Source organism: Cupressus sempervirens, chromosome 10 (assembly GCF_028749045.1).
Source record: "Cupressus sempervirens isolate cs-2001-9-10 chromosome 10, ASM2874904v1, whole genome shotgun sequence".
Lineage (NCBI taxonomy): Eukaryota > Viridiplantae > Streptophyta > Pinopsida > Cupressales > Cupressaceae > Cupressus > Cupressus sempervirens.
The window spans coordinates 190,053,835-190,075,058 of NC_143127.1; the positions used below are offsets into that span (position 1 = coordinate 190,053,835).

A 21,224-nucleotide genomic window follows, 5' to 3' on the forward strand; every position below is an offset into this window, starting at 1 on the left:
AACATATTCAAATTTGTCCATTGCATCTATTGAGTTTATCAAGATGGGTGATAGTAGATTTCAAATTCTATTCATGATTGTACATGGTACCCTAATAATAATTGTTGGGAATGTAAAACTCGCTACAACACTTCTAATTGCATTGCTATTCCAAATGTCATTGCTTGTTTTAGAGGGGTAAGGTTGGGATTGTTCCACCATTCTTATTGAACAAATAAGATACCTTCAGCATATAAATTATAAAAGGCTGGAATTAAATTACAACTTAGTGCCAAAGGAAAATTTGAGTTCAAATATAAATGTTTCCAAAATAGTAAATATTTTCTTCCTAAAATCACTGTTGACAATTACATAGAAATATTCCTGGGAAACCTAGTGGCTTTTGAAGAGTGTCAAAGGCATGATAAATCTGCAATAGAATGAGTAATTTCCCTCAACATGGTTATAATGGATAGCTTAATCAACTTGAAAGAGGATGTAGAGTTATTTCAAAGAGCAGGTATCATTGAGAATTATCTGGGAACTGATGAAGAAGTAGCTCAAATATTCAATGATTTAGGCTTCAAAATCACCACCAATGATGATTTTCAACCAACTTTGGACTTGATCAACCAAAAATACACTAGCCAACTGAATGTGTGGATTATCGAGCTTAGGAGAAGACACTACTCAAAACCATGGTATATTATCTCTTTATCGGCAGTAGTCATACTTTTAGTACTGACTCTTTTGCAAACCATCTGTACCATGAAAACTTATTTTGACTCTTAGTATGATTTCATAGATAATTTTAGTTTAGGAATTATTATATTCATTTTAATTTGTTTAGGATGCATATCTAAACATGGCAATTTTTTGAGCATGAAATCTAGCTGCTTTGATATGTACTAGAAACATTTTATGGTTGTTATTATAGGGATGGATCATATCTTAAAGAATTTATTGATTTTGAAGTAGGATTTCTTATATTATTTTATAGAAATGTCATTAACAATAATGTACAAAGTACATGTTTCTATTTTTCAATTTGAACATAAGATAATATTATCTACTTATATTTAAGCCTTCTACTAGACATTGCCCACTTATGCTAATCTTCTTTACTATCATCATAAGAGAATATAGCATGTCAATAAATTATGGTAGAGAAACCTTTAGTTTTCTTCTTTTTTTCTTTTTGATCAATAAACAACTGAAGACTTGATTCAATTTATTATAAAAAAGATTATAGTTACATAGTGTTACTCCATTCAAACAGGCACTAGTAGGAAAGAATGAAGAAGAAAACCTCCAGTCTTTCCTGAGACTTTTAGCTTGTGTTATTACATGTTCCAAGGGTCATACCCCCATCCTTTTAACAATTACAAAATATGCATGGGCATTCCCATGGATAAAAATTCCTTAATGTAGATCTTCTCCTATTTTTGACTAGAAGAGTTAAGTCAATTCCCAAATTGTGCAAATGATTGTTAAAGAGGAACCATCTCCACTGAGTCTCAAAGAAATAATAAAGTAAATTACTAGATCAAAAAGTGGCATGCCCCCATCCCTATAATAATTATAGAAAATAATATGGGCATTCCCATGAATACTAAAACTATTTAATATAATCTCCCACAATTTAAGTCTACGGAGCCTGTGTAGAGTCTCCAAGACCACCAAAATACCTGTATAGAAGAAAAATCTCCAAAGACCTTAAAGCAATGACATTTTTAGGTGGTCCTTTAACATAATTGATTACAAAGATCAACCACACTGTTGAAATAATAAATAAATTTTTTATCTATGCTAAAGCAGACACCATAGGTCTTATTAGGGAAACTTACTAACTTGGATCATATAAAATTAACCACGTACATCTAATTGTCAGAGTGCAACAATATTAAAATTATAAGGATACTAATTCAGAAGTAGATGGTATCCTATTTCTAAATCTAAACCTAGAGCATAAAATATACAATAAAGAACATGATCACACTAGTTTAAAGATTCAGTCGTGTTCTCCTTCTTAACACAGGGATTCGAACCTCACCATAAACCCAAATCTTATGAAGCAAAACATACCAGCTATCATCCAATTACTCATTCCTACTTTATTAAGTCCTCATTCCATATTTAGATGCCTATTATAGAATGAGGCATGAAAATTCTAAGAACAGAACCCAAAACCTATTCTTAATCAAAGCTGAAAAAGATGATAAGATTCCATAGACCATTCAATCAAAGTGGGTTACAATCAGGATCGTTAAAATCACCATGATGGATTGTAAATCGATAAATTAGGATCATTATAATCACCCTGATATCAATTCAGCAATAGTCATTAGCCTAGATCTAAATCTAAACACAAAGCATAACAATATACAAAAAGATCTAGGGTCACATTAGTAATAAGAAAATTTATTCATGTTCTCCTACCTACTACAGAGATTCGAACTACACATAAACCAAATCTTTTGAAGCAAAACATCCTAGCGGCTATCCAAGTTCTCATACCTACTTATTAAGTCCTAATTCCATATTTGAATGCCTATGGCAGAATGAGACAGAAAAATGCTACTAAAAATTGAAAACCTATTCTTAATCAATGCAGTAAAAGTATGATAAGACTCAAAAGACCATTCAATCAATATTCCACTAGATCACAATGGCATATGTTTTTAAACATGAGAAGTCTCAACCAAGCATAAAGTAAAATTATTCTTTATAAACATACTAAGTTTAGATCATATTAAACAAAACCTATAAACAGACAAAACATATCCCGAGACTCTTGAAAAGCCCAAAATTGAGCCAAGTAATATGAGTAAAACAAGAGTATATGTCAGACATAGAGCTACATAGTTCAAGATTACTTTAGAATGCCTAACACTAAGCTATTTCTAGGACTAGTACAAATACCCAAAACCCACTACCTATAGTCTTATACATCAGAATACATACATATCAGACCCTATAATTGGGAAAAAAATTAATAGCCCTACCCCACTCCTATTCTTTCCATGTTACCATAACCACCTCAGGGACATCATCTACTTTGTCCATGCCAACATTCAGAGGTAATTTGAAATTTATCTTGGCTTTGCTCATCTTCTTTGAATTGAGGATGTAGAAATCTAGAGCATTAAAGTTATCAAAGGCCACACCTAGCTGCACATATGCATTGAACAATTTGAGGTAATTTAAGACCCATTCATTCTTATCCTCAACAATAATCCCTTGCCAATGAAAGAGGAAATTGACACCAGCCTCCATGCATGGCCATTCCTTGTAAAAGGCCAAGCTTTCCTTGATGGTGTGGGATTGCCGACAAGGGGCCATCTCCAAATCTGTAGCACCCAAAGGAAGACCCATGTACTTTTCAAGTAATGGGATTCTAAATTTGTCATCGATGCTATGGACAACCTTTTCAAGTCCCTTCCTCCACACAAGGCTGAAAATATCAAATCAAAGCCTTATTATTTCTTCTTTACCAATATTTTCCCTTACGATAATCCTAATAAAAGAACCAATGATAGTGCTATTGGTCCTCCATGTAGCTATATAATCAAAAACTTCTTTTAAGGCTCTACTAATAGCAAAGTGATTCATGTCATCTATTGCTCTTAAGAGATGGCTCCATCTCTCAAGCTTGAATTTCCCTAAGAAAGCCATGGTCATGTTCTCTGTCGAGTGAAATACATGAATGTTGGTCTCCATCCTAGGCAAAAAGGGAAATGCAAAGAAAGAAATCTTAAATGAAGCTCAGTAAAAGCCTGACAAAGTCTCCAGAAACCTTCTCTCACTGCCTTTCTTCATACTACATTCTTGGAATGTGCCTCCTTAATTTTCCATGAATGTGTATGATCAGCCATGATCACATACAGGCATGATAGCTGATAATAACACCTCACATGTGAGAGTATACCAACTCATCGTACTCGACCTTCATAATTTTAGAGCTCTAAATACAATCTTAGTGATATCCATCCAAGATCTCTTAATTATGGAAAGTTAATCCAAAATTTGAGGTGGCAGGATTATAACATTAAAAGTAAATCTCACACCACTTTAGAAAATCTTGATGAAGATAGATTAAAACTGATGGGACTTAAAAAGAATTGAGCTAGAAACCACCTTTGCACTTATAAATTTTTTTAAGTCTTTTTAGCTATCTTAACAAACTATGAATTATGACTTGTCCTAATAACAATATTACTACATAGTAGTTTAGTTAATCTAAATTATAAATCAAGATCATTTCTCCATCCGCACCTCTATTAGCAAGCCCGTCTGCTAGTGAGTTGTCTTCTTGAAAAATGTGACTAATTTGGATTTCCTCAAATTTTTCCAATAGTATTAGAACTTCTTGGAGCTTTGAGTTCAACACCCAATTAGGAGTCTTTTTCTATCTAATAGTGTTAAGGACGATCTAAGAGTCACCTTCAATGGAAACTTTGGATAGGCCTAGTTTATAACAAAGTTGTAAACCTCTCTCAAGAGCTTCTAATTCTGCCACATTATTAGAAGAGGGAGGAAGGGGAGATGCTAGCTTTTCTATCCAATGGCCACCCTCATGATTTATGATGCATTTGACTCCAACTACTCCAAGATTACCTCTTTGGTACCATCAAAGTTTAATTTATGCCATCCTAGAGGAAGAGGGACCCATTTACAATTAGCCCTTGCCTCCTTATTGCTTGCCGAATATACCAGAGGCAAATTGATAAGATTAGACCAATTCTTCTTCATGAGCCCATCCCAAAAGGAGAATGACCCTTCTTCATTAAAGGTTTTCCTAAGATTAGCATTCAACACTTCCACTATTGATGCTTCTAATTTAAGTAAAAACCTATCTATATTCAGTTATTTTCCTTTAAAAATGTGAAGATTTCTTTCCTTTCACAATTCCCATACCACTATGGATGGGAAAATATTCAAGAGCTTGTTATAGACCCCACAAGGCAAATTTGTAGGCCATGAGCAAAGAAGCCCCTTATGGGAATTTTGAAAAGGAGTTGTCCATTCGAGTTGAGTCCTAATCCATTTCCAACAATTGAGTGCGAAAGGAAAATTAAGGAATAGGTGATCTACATCTTCACTACTATGTTTACAAAGGACACACAAATGAGGGCCAATAATGCCAAATTTTGACAATCTATCCATAATCAAAACTCTATTTTGAAGGACAATCCATAAAAAGAAACTAGCCTTAGGAAGACATGCAACATCCTAAGATAACTTTAATGGAATCTCAACTGTATTCCATTTTTGAGAGTGGATGATGGCCTTATACCCTTGTTTCACACTATATATACCATCCTTTGATCCAACATAGATAAGACTATCTGACCTTTCAAATTGTTTAATTTTTCTATTGGGGATTATCTTTTCAAAGGCTATGACTCAATCTAGATCAAAATCTAACCCATCCAAGGAATGCTACCTCCATCACGAAACCCCATCTGACACATCCTTGTTTTTATAATCCTCTACCTTACTTCCCCACAAAAATGTCAACCCAAGTCTAAGATTATTAATGTTGGGGGAGGATTGAATTCGGGGAAGCCTATTCCAAGAGTCTTCCCAAAATAGGGCTTTGTCCCCTATTGCCACATCACATGTTAAAAATTTACTAATAATTTTTTGGCATTTAGACATAAAGTTCCAACACTATGAACCTTTAGGTAGTCTTTTCATTTTGAACAATGACTCCAGATCTATCAGATTCAAATATTTATAATATAAGATCTTAGCCCATTTGTGATCATATTCTTGATATAACCTCCAAACAAGTTTAGCTCCCAAAGCCTCATTTTGCCACTATGGCTTCTTAATCCCTAAACCCCCACAATCTTTAGGTTTGCATAAATTATCCCATTTAATAATGACGAGTTTCTTATCATCTTCTTTATCTTTCCATAGAAAATTCATAAGTTTGGATTCAAATCTCTTGGACATCCAATTAAAGAGAGGTAGACAAGCCATAGGGAAGATTAGAATGGGCGAAAGGATCGATCTAATCTTAGTAAACATGCCAGCCTTAGAGAGCCATTTGTTTTTCTAGTTTCCAATCTTCTTATCCACCTTTCCAATCATGTCCTACCAAACTTTTCTATGTTTCAAATTCTTCTAAAAGGAAATACCCAAATACTTGCATGGGAACAATCCCTTTTTATATCCCATAATCTTGCATATCTGATTTTCCATCTTTGGGAGGTATTCAAGAAGAATATCTTAGACTTTTCCTTGTTCACCTTCCATGTAAGACTATAAAATACTTTTAAAACCCAAATCCTCTTGAATAGAGCTCTTTCCAAGTAAAATGGTATCATCTATGGACTGTTGATGGGTTATGTTAGGAAGATTTCTAGTTACAAAAATTCTGGAGATCTTCTGTCTCAGATATGCATTAGAGACTACTCTATTGAAAAATTTAACCATTATAATGAAAAGGGAGGGAGATAAGGGATCTCCTTGTCTAATACCCCTATAAATTTCAAAAAAGCATTCAGGCATCCCATTTATTAGATTAGAAATCTTAGGGGTGGAGATAAACTTGAAGATAAGATTAATCCATTGATGTGAAAAGTCGAAAGCTTTTAAAACCTTGCAAAGAAAATGCCAATCAACCATATCTATATCATCTATATGTCTAGCTTAAAAAATATACATGCTTCTTTATATATGGAAGCTGAATGAATAGTTTCTTGAATTATAAGAATGCCATCCAAGATAAATCTCCCTGGAAGAAAACCTATCTATTCTTTAGAGATTAGTTTTGGCATGAGAACCTTGAGCCTATTAGCCAAGACTTTTGAGAAAATTTTGTAAATGGTATTACACAAGGCTATAGAGTGAAAGTCACTAGGGTTTTCTGGCCCATCCTTTTTAGGGATCAAGGTAAAGAAAGAATAGTTGAATTTTGCTAGCAAGGAACCACTATTCTGAGATACTTCAATCACTCTCCATAGGTCTTCCCCTAAGATGTCCCAATGTTTTTGGAAGAAGAAGGCCTAAAAACCATAAAGCCTTGGAGATTTGTTTGGGTTCGTGTTAAAGACCACAATCCAAACCTCCTCCAAAGTTATTGGTCTATTTAGATTTTTGTTATTTTCAAGTGTAATCAGTTTTGGAGTAAATTTAAGCATTCAAGACTGGGCCTCCCTATTTGATCCTTCATAGTTGTTGAGTAAACTTTTAAAATGTGATACTAACATGTATGTTATTTCTTATGGGTTCTCTGTACACAAACCCAGCGGATTCATGATACCAATAATTTTCTTTAGAGATCAATTATGAATAGATGAATTATGAAAATATTTTGTGTTATAGTCTCCCTCATCGAACCATTTCTCCCTAGATTTCTATCTCCAAAAGGTCTCTTCTTTTGAAAGGATAGCTTCCTATTTCATGAGAAGTTCTTTTTCTAATATATATTTCTCATAATTAATGCCATCTTTTATAATGTCCGGATTTAGATTTTTAAGTTTTTCTTCAATCTCCAACTTTTCTTTGAAAATATTATTGAAGTGCTCTTTGTTCCATCTTAAAATGTTTTCTTTCAGTAGTTTGAGCTTAGAAATAAAAATGAGCATTTTAGACCCTTCACAGCTCACTTGATTCTACCATTTCCTAATGAGTTCAAGAAATTTTGGATCTTGAAACCACATCTTTTCACATTTGAATGGGTTTCTGGGTGGTTTAGATGGTTCAAGTATCTCCATGCATATAGGGAAATGATCTGATCCTGCATAAGGTAGGATAGAGGACTGGAAATCCTTATTATAAGCTATGAGATTACCTACTATAAAAAATCTATCAAGCTTCTCCATAATATAAGCATTATCCTTTCTTTTATTATTCCATGTAAATATACCATTGCTTAATGGGATTTCTAACAAGCTATATTTATAAATCCATAATTAAAAATCTATAGATGATACTGTCAGATGTTGTGAACCTCCTACTTTTTCATCCAAACTTAAAATAGTATTAAAATCACCCCCCAAAATAATTGGACTATCTTTATGCTCTACTAAAACCGTACTTAATTCATCCCAAATAGCTTCTTTCCCTGTTATACTATTAGGATCATACGCATTGATAAGAATAAATTTCATATATGATTTTAAGCTCTGTACACTGACACACAGCCAATTACTACTATTCACTAGATACTTCAAATCTACTTTCTTCAAGTTCCAAATAACTCCTAAGCCACTAAATGCACCCATTGCCTCTAGGAAGACTGAGTCCCAAATACCTAACATGTTATTTAATTTGGTGCCTTCTAACTTATTTAATTTTTTTTCTTGTATTAAAATTATTTCTAAATTAAAATTCTTTAGATATTGTTTGATTAGCCTCTTTTTTCTAGGGGCATTTAGTCTCCTAGCATTCCAAATTGTAATCCTCATGGTGCCTTGGGAAGGAACTTCCCCTTCCCCATGTATAGAAGTTCATCAATTTTCCTCTATTCCCCAGATAGTCCTTTAGTCTCTCGTAACTCCTTTAGCAATTTCCTACCTCTTTTTCCTTTAGGCTTACCATAAATTGGAGAGTTCAAACCTTCCTAATTCATATGTAAGATAAGCTCTTACTAATATTCACCCAAGTTTTGTGCTATTGGAGACATGGTATCCCCTTTTCTTTCAAACTCTTCATTTTCTAATTCCTTGCATATCTTATCCCCGAGGCCATCCTTCTCCAGACCATCATGAACTAGTTCTGCCAAATTTCCTCTACTTGTCCTATCCTTTTCCTAACTTATTTTTATCTTGGTCCCAATCTACTTGTCTTGCTTTATTAAACTATCTTCCATCTCAATCTTTAATATATCCCTTTGGAGATCATCAGCCATGTAATCTTCTCCACCCAATTTAATGATTTTTTGTACCAACTTCTCTTTTTGAGAGGTAGTGTTGTTGTTTATGTTATCAAAATCAAAGACCTGTATAAGTTCCTCTGATAGTTGCTCTAGAATTTTATCACTTACCTCTAACACTCCCACCTCTAGAGGAGAATTTAGATCCTTGTTTAGAAAGTGCTGAAATATTTTGATAATAGATTCTTTTGGATTTCTATCCTCAATCCACATTTCTGACTAGTCATCCACTGGAGTAAAAGGTGAGGTGGAATGATCATTAGGTATCTGCTAGAATTTAGAGGCTCTGCTAGTACCTTTGATTCTAGGAGTGGATACTCCACCTTAGCGTTTATATCAATTGCCAGCTATTGAAAATCTTGTTATTTGTCCTTGATGATAATTCTTCCATCCTAATCTTAGGTGAGGAAAAAAGAAGATCATTTTCTACATCACCTAAATCATGGAACTCTAATGGTTCTAAAGCTCTAATTTGTGACTCTCCTTGTATATTAGTTCCTTTGTTCCTTGCTGACTCATTTGGATTCTCCTATGTTGAAGAACCCTCTTTGATATCTATTTCTGAATGATTCCACACTCTTCCATCACCCACTCCATTGCATACCTCTTTGTGGTCTAAATGAGCATTATATATCACTATTTCTTGATTTGATTCTTTATCTATGGTCTTTATAATTGGTGTAGTAAGCTCCTTTGTGACATTAGCTTCTTGATTACTATTTATTTGCTACTTTTGTGATATGTCAGATTTTCCAATCTCATTTTTTCTTGTATCCTTGCCATTTTTTTCTGCATCCTTTTTCTTTTTTCCTTTTTACCTTTTTAAGGATATGTCATCCAAACCCATCTTTTTATAATCCTTAAGATTAGAAACTATTACAAATTTAAGCCTTCTTTTTCCTAGTAATCTATTATCTATGGCTTTGGACTTCATCCCATCTTTCTGATCATCATGAACTATTTGATATTTTGTTGGGGAATTATGTTCTTCCAATGCACTAAGTCTTTTGTTCTTCATTATTCTCATCCAGGGAAATTTTTGTCTAAAATTTGAGGTAAGGGGAAGGATTTTGGGCATAATTTTATGGAATTCATCAAATCTTAATATATCCACTATTTTCCCTTAGTATATTTGAAAGATAATATCGCATGATGCTTTTTTGGTTATAAATTTCTTCTTAGATTCAGTTGGATGATTAAAACTGACATTGATTAGCATCTTGACATTATTACAATAATAAAAAGAAGCATTGATACCTTTGACCCCTCCTACTGCAAACCCTATAGATTTCATGATATCTTCATGACAAAGCTCTAGAGGGAGAGAAGGAAAAATAAACTAGGAAGACAAAAAACATTCTACTTGTTCTATGTTAAAATTATGAGACCAATCTATAAATTTAACACAATGACCATTGAAAAAACATTCAAATACTAAAAGAAACTCTTTTTTAACAAACTCATCTGAACATTGTAAAAATAGAATATTATCCGAGAAATAGGAGATACTTACCTGATCCTTGCAATTCTCCTCTAGCCAGTCAGATAAAACAGGGAACTCCTTCTACAAGCCATTCCATATAGTAAAGATTCCTCCCTTTAGACGCTTATTCTTGGAGGCTTTGACTTTGTTGTTCAAAATTCTAACTAACTCATCCTGTATTTTACATAGGATCAAACTAAGAGGTGGGCTAGGGTTAAATGAAGGGGATCTATTGTTGATTCTATGACGTGGGGGGATGTAAGAAACTGGTGAATCTGGCCTAGATTAAGGCCTTCCCACCTGAGGTGTTGCTGGGTGTAATGGATCTTGTGAATTAAGCAAAGATTTGAGAGGCTTCGGATGGGCATATTTTGTTAAATTAAAGATTTGGATTTGATTGTCCAATTGTTCAACGATGAAGAAATGATGAGTTGGCCTCTCAATTACCTCTGTGTGAGTGAAAGGAATCTTTGAAATGGGGTCTTTAGCAATATTTTCTTTCTTTTGACATTTATGCCCTCTGATCTATTGCTGGTTGCAAGGCTCTTTTGCGACATGATTAAAAACTTCAAACCTATTTTTTGTATTTATTGCAAATCTTCCATCTTGTTTAGTTTGGAATTTCTTCTAGTGTCATTTTTGGGCATTAGTTGGAGAAGAACTCTACCAATTATTCCTCTAGCCACAAGAGTTTTGATTCCATCTTTTTTGCAAGAATTTCCTTCGTGGATTTTTTGTGGGCTGGAGGGAGTTTGGCATTTTTTATCATAGGCAGAGCAGAATATCTTAGCCAAGATTTATTGTAGGTTCTATGGCACTATAGAGAAACCTTTAATTACTAGACATCTTAGATATAAATTCTACTTATATAAAATATAATATAAATCTGCAAACCTTAGACTCTTTTTGTGTAAACAAAATGATTAGTATTACCACCAAGGAATCACCTCTCTTTTTATGAAACAAAAATTCAATCAAAGGAATCATGTTAATATTACTGAAAATGTCTTAACTATTAAAGATTTCTTTTGTTAATCAGGTAAATTGGCCTCAAGAGTTGAATTGTTTTACAAATTCAATAACTAACCATTGTAAGGATGACATATGTTTTAGATATTAAGCCTTGCATATTGTTCCACTCATTTTGTGAAGATAGTTTCTTTTAGCTGACTAGGAGATTAATTTTAAAATATATAAAGTAAGTTAGATGTCACATTTGAGCATGAGATGTGATATAATAATGTTATGTAATTATGTTGTAATGTTATGTTAATGGTGAGTTGTGAGCATTGATGATTAGTCAACTTAGATACAACCTATATGGTGGACAAATAAGATATTGTGATGTCAAAATAATCATTTTTTGTGTTGTAACTAGTACATTTTGTATTTGGATAGTAAGCTCTCATTGAGTAGCAAGCTCATATTATAATACAACTCTAAATAGGGTTGGGGCTTCTAACAAGATGAAATCCTCTTGTAAACAAAAATTTACTAAATGTATTAAATGAACCCTAATAGGGTCAATAAATCCTAATTTAGAGTATCTTTATATTATTACATAGTTGTGAATACTAGATCCCCATTGGGGTTTTCCCTTGTCTAGGGTTTCCTCCAAAAAAATCACGATCTTATATGTTCCTTATTTATTTGTGCTTTATTTTTCTGTATTTTTATTTGTGGATCTCTATTGTTAAGTTTAGAGATCATTAATAAGTGCAAAAGTGTTGTAATATTGATTCAACTCCCATCCCCTAGTATTGTCTAATCTTTATTTTTTTAATCATAGCCTAATTCCTCAAAAGAAGTCTTACAACTTGAGGAGAGCCTTGATGGATATATATAGTTTTAAATGCAACTTTAAAGTAGCACTTAAATATTTAGACATAGCTAATGAAGAAAAAGAAATATTGGAGCTAAAGCTTAAAGATGAATAAGATTACATCGATTATTTTAAAGACCAGATTGATATCTCAAGGATAAAAAGAATAAGGATAGCTAAATAGGTGAAGGATCCTAAATAAAATCTTGAATTAGATCTATTTTGTAAACTACAAAAGAAAAAAGTAGTCAATTAAACATAAATTAGTGAATACATCACTTTAGATGAGAATGAAAATCGAAGAAGGAAAGTCACAAAGAGAGAAACTTGAAGCAAATATAAAAAAGAAAGATAGAAGAATGAAAAGGTTTGAACACACAAGTTAGCAAGGAAAATTTTGAACTTTAAGATTCAAAGACTAAGTATCAAGAACTTGATAAGTATACTAATATTGCTAAGGATGAGCTTTTAAAAAGAAAGTTACATCTTAAGAGGTTGTATTGAAGTAGTGGCAAACTTGATGAGCCATTAATGTAGAAACAACTTGAAGGAGATATGAAAAGTATTATATATCATCAGGGTGAATATTCTAAAGAACTAAAAGATAAATCTATTCAAGATCATCATACGAAAAAAACTTGGTATGAAGAAGCTAAAGAGAAGATGAACAAATTTAAGGGAAGATGTTTTGTATACAACAAATATAGACACACATGAAGAAATATGTAAAATATAATGCTAATCTATTTCCTTTTAATGACTATTGTTTCAATTATTGGATTTATGGACATAAATCACACAAGTGCAAAACAAGATCAAATCAATGAACTAATGGAAGAGAAAATTAAATCTTTCAAATATTAACGGTAGAAGACCTTTGGAAAAAGATATGTTAGATCTATTGGTGTTACATTTTACAAGTGCAATAACTTTAAACCCATTGCCAAAGATTTTAGATTGAGAGTAAATCAAAATGGACAAATGTATATAGATTCTTTTATTACATGTTATAAGTTAAAGAATCTCGGGCATACATCTAGATACTATAGATTTTATAGATTTATTGATAATAGAGAACCTAAACTTAGAAGAAATAATGATAATAGAAGAGGACACAATAATGCTAGTTAGAGTACTTATTAGAACATAAATGCAATATTTTTGAAGGAATGTAACAATGAATATGGTAATGTTTTGAATGAAAAAGAGTAGAATGTTGCAGTACACAAAGGAGAATTAGTGCCCAACACTTAATGCTCATCATTAACTTCATTGGTAACCTTATCCTTATGGAGAGAACTTCATCATAAAATTATTAGATCCAAAAACTATAGTGTTACACTATACAAGCTTAGCTTTGCTATATTAGATTTGTTGGATATAGTATAGATCCATGTTTATAAAAGTTTGTTTGATGGTATATGGTATTTCCAAGAGTTTAAGCATGTCTTATCAATTTATCAACTTTATGTGAAGTGAAAACTAATTCATTTATGACATTTAATTTCTACAAGAATTTAATGGCTAAATTCATCTCATTTTTTGCCACTTACGTTTGTTTAATGCACAAAAAAAGTGTAGAAGGATATTTAGTACTGTGTGAAATAATTTTGAGGGTTTTTTAGAAAATCCTAGTTCGATATCATAAATTAAGGCATTTATACATACTTTAATTTTTATTTAGAAGTGTTTAACAACTATTTTGAGCTCTATAGTCATAGAGAAACCCTATATTTGTGATGTTTCTAAAAGTAAACCTAAATATTAGTTTGAGAAATATCCATCTAATTAAAGAAAATGACCCTACTGTTGAAATTATAGATGGAGTAAATGAGAGGGGGGTGAATCAATTACTACAAAAACAATTCATCGATCCCTTAGATGTCTTAAAACTTAATTACTACTATTACTCAGTAGCCACATAGAAAAATGTTGTAACTTGGCAGATTAACTTGTTACTGATCTTTAAGCATTCACAATTATTAACATGCATGCTAAAGTAAATAACATGAACACAAGAGACACTAGATTTAATGTGGAAACCCAATATGAGAAAAACCATCAAGTAATTAGCTACAAATTTTTACTCTTTTGAAGTGAGCCCTATTAGGAGCCAACACTATTAAAGATTGCAAAACACAATGTTAGGTGTGATCCTGTTAGAGGGTTTAATCACCCTGCTAGAAGTGGCTTTGCTAGAGGACTTTAGAACAATTCAGTAGAACTGTCCACCTTGTTAGAGGATTTACAAAATGGTTGTTAGACCAACTCTATTAAGAGATTTGGGAATTACTACTACCATGGTGAGAAAGTAACAATAAGTGACCCGAATGAGATGCAACTAAACTTTGCCAATACATATCTCTACTCTACTTCAATAGATCCTCACTGATTGAATACAACTTTGCTACTCCTCAAGGATATCTGATCCTTCTTCAAAATTCGCTCACATTTCCTCTTCACACAATCAACTCATTTTCATGTGCATTCATTCATTCATCCATACTTTTGAAATCACAAGTTGACCTCTTATTTATACATTACAAATTGTCAAGTCAACTCATTTAAAAGTTAAATTTATCAATAAACCATACATCATTCGGCTATAAACATTACATGAAACAATTAAACTTTATTTCCTAAAATAATGAAATCCTTCATTAGCTGACCCTGCTTGATAAGGACTACTCCAAAAATGATTTCTAGTCTTAACCAAGTGAAGCTCGGTAAACACTGTGAACTCTACAAAATCCTTTGGAGACCAAGTGAACTTGGTAAGAACTAACTTTCCATTGTTGACCTTGTGAGCTCACTAGAAATTGATTTTTGCCATAGAAGCCTTCAGTGCCCGAGTAAGCTCAATAGAAATTGTCTTCATAGTGTAACCTCTAAAAATGCTTGGTAGATTTTGTAATTCACTTTGCTAACCTTCTAAGCTCGGTAGACTCTGTCTTTTGCCTTGCTGACTAACTGAGCTCAGTAGACTCTAACTAATAACTAATATGACATTTGTGTAACATCAAAGACAACACACAATTGAACAATTGTATCCAAAAATCTCCCTCTTTGGCATTGATGGCAACACAACATGTCTTAGCAAAATAAAATTTGAAAATAAGTCTTTTCTTGACAGAATATTTCTCCCTCTTACATTTCATTCCACAATCTTCTCAAACATAGTAATATCCCTCTATGAAGGAATTGCATAGGTTCTTTTCAAAAATTAAACTCTTCATAAATATATTCAAATTTTAGAAAGATATGACAATATACTCTCCCTCTTTGACAACATATGCCAAAGACAACACAAAAAATATGAAGAACAATGTACCTTATGTACTGATTCATATGTAATATTTTCATGATTATTCTACATCAACTGAAAGATTTTCAACTTGATATCTGTTGATGCATCACTAAAAATTCATTTTAGTGAGCTTCAAATAGGGGAATGACCCCTAATTTACCTCTTAGATATAAAAATTCATCCTTAAGTAAAGGCTTTGTGAATATGTTAGCAATTTTTTCTTTTGTATGGACGTATTCTAATCTAATCTTCTTCTCCTGCACCAATTCTCTAACAAAGTTATACTTTATTGCAATGTGCTTGGTTTTTGAATGCATCATTGGATTTTTGGATATGTTGATTGCACTTGTATTGTCACAAAACATAACCACTGGTTCTTTGATTTCCTCCATACCTTCCAATAATTGTTTGAACCAAACAATATTAGAATAGTTTACTATTGCTGCAACATACTCTTCTTCTATTGTGGATTGGGATGTACAATTTTTCTTTTTACTTGTCCAAGAAACCAACCTCTTTCCAACAAAGAAAGATCCTCCACTTGTACTCTTTCTATTAACAACATTCTTGCCCAATCTACATCAGTAAACATTTTTTAAATTTAGATTACCTCCAAATTTGTACCATAATCCATAATCTTTAGTGCCTTTCAAATATCTAATGATCCTTTTGATTGCCATCATGCGATTTTCTCTTTTTTTTTCTAAAAATCTTGCTACAATACCAACTACAAGGGCAATATCTAGCCTTGTATGCACTACATACTGCAACTTTCCAATCATAGATCTATACAATGTCTAATCTACCTCTTTTGATTCATCATCCTTGGTAAGTTTCAATCTAGTACACATAGGAGTCCCAATTGGTTTGCAGTCTTCCATGCCAAACTTTTTTAGTATCTCCTTGATGTATTTAGATTGAGTGATGTAGATGCCATTCTTACTCTACTAAATTTGAAGACCAACAAAGAATTTGATATCACCAAACATCGACATTTCAAATTCCTTGTTCATTTTCTCTAAAAATTCTTTGCAAAGATCATTATTTCCTATGAACAAAGTATCATCCACAAATATTTTTGCCAAAACAATCTTATTGTCCAGTCCTTCCTTGATATACAAGCTAGTGTTATCATTAATTCTTTGAAAAACAATCTGAATAAGATAGTTATGCAATCTTTCATACCATGCTCTAGGAGCTTGTTTCAGACCATACAATGTTTTGTGTAATTTAAAGACTATTTTATTCTTGTCTAGATCAACAAAACCTTTAGGCTACTCAATGTAAACCTCTTCATCTAGTATACCATTGAGAAATGTTGACTTGACATCCATCTGATAAACTTTAAATCCTTTGTATGCAACATATGCAAGTAAGGTCTTGACACCTTCCAATCTTGCAATAGGAGCAAATGTCTCTCCATAATCTATTCCTTCTTCTTGCGAGTATCCTTTGCATACTAGTCTAGCTTTGTTCCTTGACACCTTACCATCTTCATTCAACTTATTTCTGAATACCTACTTAGTTCCAATCACATTTATTTCGTTAGGCCTCGATACAAGAGTCCATTTTTTTTCTCTATCTACTCTATTTCTTCATTCATAGCCTCAATCCAACTTTCATTTTCTAATGCATCTTTGACACTTCTAGGTTCAAAATCAACAAGTAAACAAGTACCTTTCAACTTAGTTCTTGTCATAGTTCCTTTAGATTTGTCTCCAATGATCTAATATGGTACATGATGTCTCTTGAAATACTTAGCTAATATAGGTTCCTTTCCTTTTGAATGCTTTGCATTCTCATCCTCTTTCACTTCAACATTAGGTTCTAGCTATTTTCTCTATTGCTTAGGTCCTTTAAACTTGGTAGGCATTGGCTCGATAGCATCTGAATGTGACTCGATTTCCTTCAACTCGGTTTGAACTTCTTATAACTCAATTACTAAAGACTCAGGAGTAGAAGATTCCTGATTGATAGGTGTATCTAGCACTATATCAAGTTCAATGAAAACAAATCTCCTATAGTCTTTTGGTTCCCTTTTTCTTTCTTCTTCAATTCTTTCTACAAACTCATTCACTTTCACATGTGCACTTTCTATGACTTTGTGAGTAGACAAGTTCAAACATCTATATGCTTTACTTTTGCAAGAATATCCCAAAAATATTCCTTCATCACCCTTCACTTCAAATTTACCTTTTCTAGATTCTTTCAAAATGTAACATTTGCTTCCAAATACTTTTAGGTAACTTACATTAGGTTTATAGTCATACCACAAATCATAGGAGGTTTTGAATGAGTCCTTCTTTAGCTGTACTTCATTCAAGGTATGAGCTATAGTGTTGATAGCTTCCTTCCAGTATTTGATAGCAATACTCTTTTCAATCATTAAGGTTCTTGCACAGTCCATGATAGATATGTTTCTTCTTTCAGCTATTACATTTTGCTCGGGAGTTCTAGGGGCTGATACCTATCTTTTGATTCTCCTTTCAATGCAAAAGTTATTGAATTCAGTGGAGATGAATTCACCACGTCTATCTGACCTCAAGCATTTTATTCTTTTTCCTATTTCCTTTTCTACTTTAGCCAAATACCACTTGACCTTTTCAAATGCTTCTAATTTTTCTCTTAGGTACATGACAGTAATCATTCTTGACTAATCATCAACAAAAAGAATGAAGAACTTTTCACCAGTATAGCTTTCAATTCCAGTAGGTCCACATAAATCAGTATCCACAATTTCTAAGACTTCTTTAGACTGATAGTTTTTACTTTTAAGCTAGTCTTTCCCATCTTACCAATTTGACAATTCTTGCATAGACCAACCTCAAGTTTCTTTATATTAGGAATGCCCCTTACTTTTCTAAATTTACTTATTTTCACCAAGTTATCAAAGTTCACTTGACACAACCTCCTATGCCATAACCAACTTTTTTCAACTTGAGCAATGAAACATGTGCATTCACCAAGTTCAAGATAGAACAAGTTACCTTTTGTCTATGTGCCTGATCTAATCAGCTTTCCTTTGTCATCTAGTAGTCTTTCTTTTCCATGCATCAATTCCACTTTGAATCCATTATTGAGTAGTTGTGCCACACTCAACAGATTGTATTTTAGTCCTTCTACCCAATATGCATTGTCACATACAAGCTCTTTGGTTAGTGAGATTCTTCCTCTTCCTTTTATGCAACAAGGTTCATTATTACCAAACCTCACACTACCACCATCATAGTCTTCAAAATGTTCAAACTTAGTTTTATCACCAGTCATATGATGAGAGCAACCACTATCTATGATCCATGTATCATTTTTTCTCACATGAGAAATAAGTGCCATTTCCTCATCATTATTAGACTCATCTTTCATAGCAATGTAAACAATTTCTTCTTCTTCATCATCAGAATTATTAGAATTTTCAGCCATGAAACATGTTTTCTTACCTTTGTCCTGGAATGATTTGAAGTCTTTCTTGCCATTGCACTTGTGACCTTTCTTCTCATCCTTGTTCTACTTATTTGGGTACCTAGTAGCAATATGTCCAATTTATTCACAAGAAAAATAGATTAGAGGAACCCTACCTTTGTATTTCCCTTTGCCTCTTTAATATTTCCTTGCTAGTAGAGCTTCAACCACCTTAAGATCACTATCTAAACTCTATTCTAATTCTTCTTCATTTTTTGACTAAGAATCCTTTATCTTCTTGCCTTTCTCCTTGAGTGAAAGCTTGTCTTGAAATGTTGATTCAATGTTCTTGGTAGCTGGAACATATTTATCATAGTTATCTAGCTCAAATATAGTCAATCTTCCAACTATAGCCTCTAAATTTATCTTATGATTTGCTTCACATCTTTCTTGAATTTTAGAAACTCTAATTACATAAATAGGAAGTAATTCTCTAAGAACTTTACTTATAATTGTTTCCTCCTTGATGTCTCCTCTAGAAGCTTTGATTGCACTAAAACTTTCTTTGACTCTTTCAACATATTTTGCAATGTTTTCATCCTCTCTCATCCTCATTTGATCAAATTAACCTCTTAAAATTTTTTCTTTGGCTCTTCTTACATTATCATCTCCTCCATAGATATCTTTCAGCTTATTCCATATTTCAAAGGTAGTTTTGTATTCCTTGACATCATCAAATGCTTCATAGCTTAGGGCAGATGCAATGTCTATCATCATGGTGTTATGAGTCTTTTTCTCAGCAATGTCATTTGCAGATAATGTGCCAGTAGGAGTTACATATTCTTCATCTAAATATTTCAATCCTGTATCTCCAATGGAAGCCAGATGGAGTCTCATGAGACCTTGCCATGCTAAAAAGTTATCCCTATTAAGCCTTGGAATTTCCCTCTTGTAAGACATCTTGATCTTTAACTTAGATCCTTCAAATCCTTCCTACAAGCACCAAAATCTCTAATACCAATTGTTAGAATTATAGATGGAGTAACTAAGATGGAGGGGCAAATCAATTACTACAAAAACAATTTAGAGATCCCTTAGATGTCTCAAAACTTAATTACTACTATTACTCGGTAGCCACACAGAAAAATGTTGTAACTCGGTAGATTAACTTATTACTGATCTTTAAACATTCACAATTATTAACATGCATGCAAAAGGAAATAACATGAACACAAACGATACCAAGTTTAACATGGAAATCCAATATGGAAAAAACCACCAAGTAACTAGCTATCAATTTTCACTCTTCTAAAGTAAGCCCTATTAGGAGCCAACCCTGTTAAAGGTTACAAAACACACTGCTAGTTGTGACCCTATTAGAGGATTTAATCACCCTACTAGGAGTGGCCTTTCTACAAGACTTTATAATAATTCAGTAGAACTATCCACCTTGTTAGATGATTTACAAAATGGTTATTAGACCAACTCTATTAAGAGATTTGGGAATTACTGCTAACATGGTGAGAAAGTAATAATAATTGACCTAAACAAGATGCAACTGAACTTTGTTGATATAGATCTCTACTATGCTTCAATAGATCCTCACTGATCAAATACAACTCTGCTACTCCTCAAGGATATCTAATCCTTCTTCAAAATTTAGTCACTTTTCCTCTTCACACAATCAACTCATTTGCATGCTCTTCATTCATTCATCCATACTTTTGAAATCACAAGTTGACCTCTTATTTATACATTAAAAATTGTCAATTTGGCTCATTTAAAAGTTACATTTATCAATAAACCATACATTAGTCAACTACAAACATTACATGAAACAATTAAACTTTATTTCCTAAAATAATTAAATCCTTCATTAGCTGACCCTACTCGATAAACACTACTCCAAAAATGATTTCTAGTGTTAACCAAGTGAAGCTCGGTAAACACTGCAAACTCTGCAAAATCCTTTGGAGACTAAGTGAACTCGATAAGAACTAACTTTCCTCCATTGACCTTTTGAGCCTAGTAGAAACTAATTTCTACCACAAAAGCCTTCAGCACTTGAGTAAGCTCAGTAGAAAATGTCTTCACAGTGTAACCTCCAGAAATGTTCAATAGATTCTATAATTCACTTTGCTAACCTTTTGAGCTCGATAGACTCTATCTTTTTCCTTCCTGACCAACTGAGCTTGGTAAACTCTGACCGATAATTAATATGATATTTGTTAAGATAACACACAATTGAACAATTTTATCCAAAACCTAAGGGTTTCTTTTTTAAAACTCTTCAATATGTCTTTCATGTGGAAGATATTAAGGCCTACATTCACAATAAGTTTGAATA

At 32.8% G+C, this 21,224-nt stretch overlaps 1 pseudogene; it reads left to right on the plus strand.

The window, feature by feature from the left end:
* The first annotated feature begins 43 nt into the window (after positions 1 to 43).
* LOC149533282 (putative UPF0481 protein At3g02645) lies at positions 44 to 771 on the plus strand (annotated as a pseudogene).
* Positions 772 to 21,224: the final 20,453 nt, after the last annotated feature.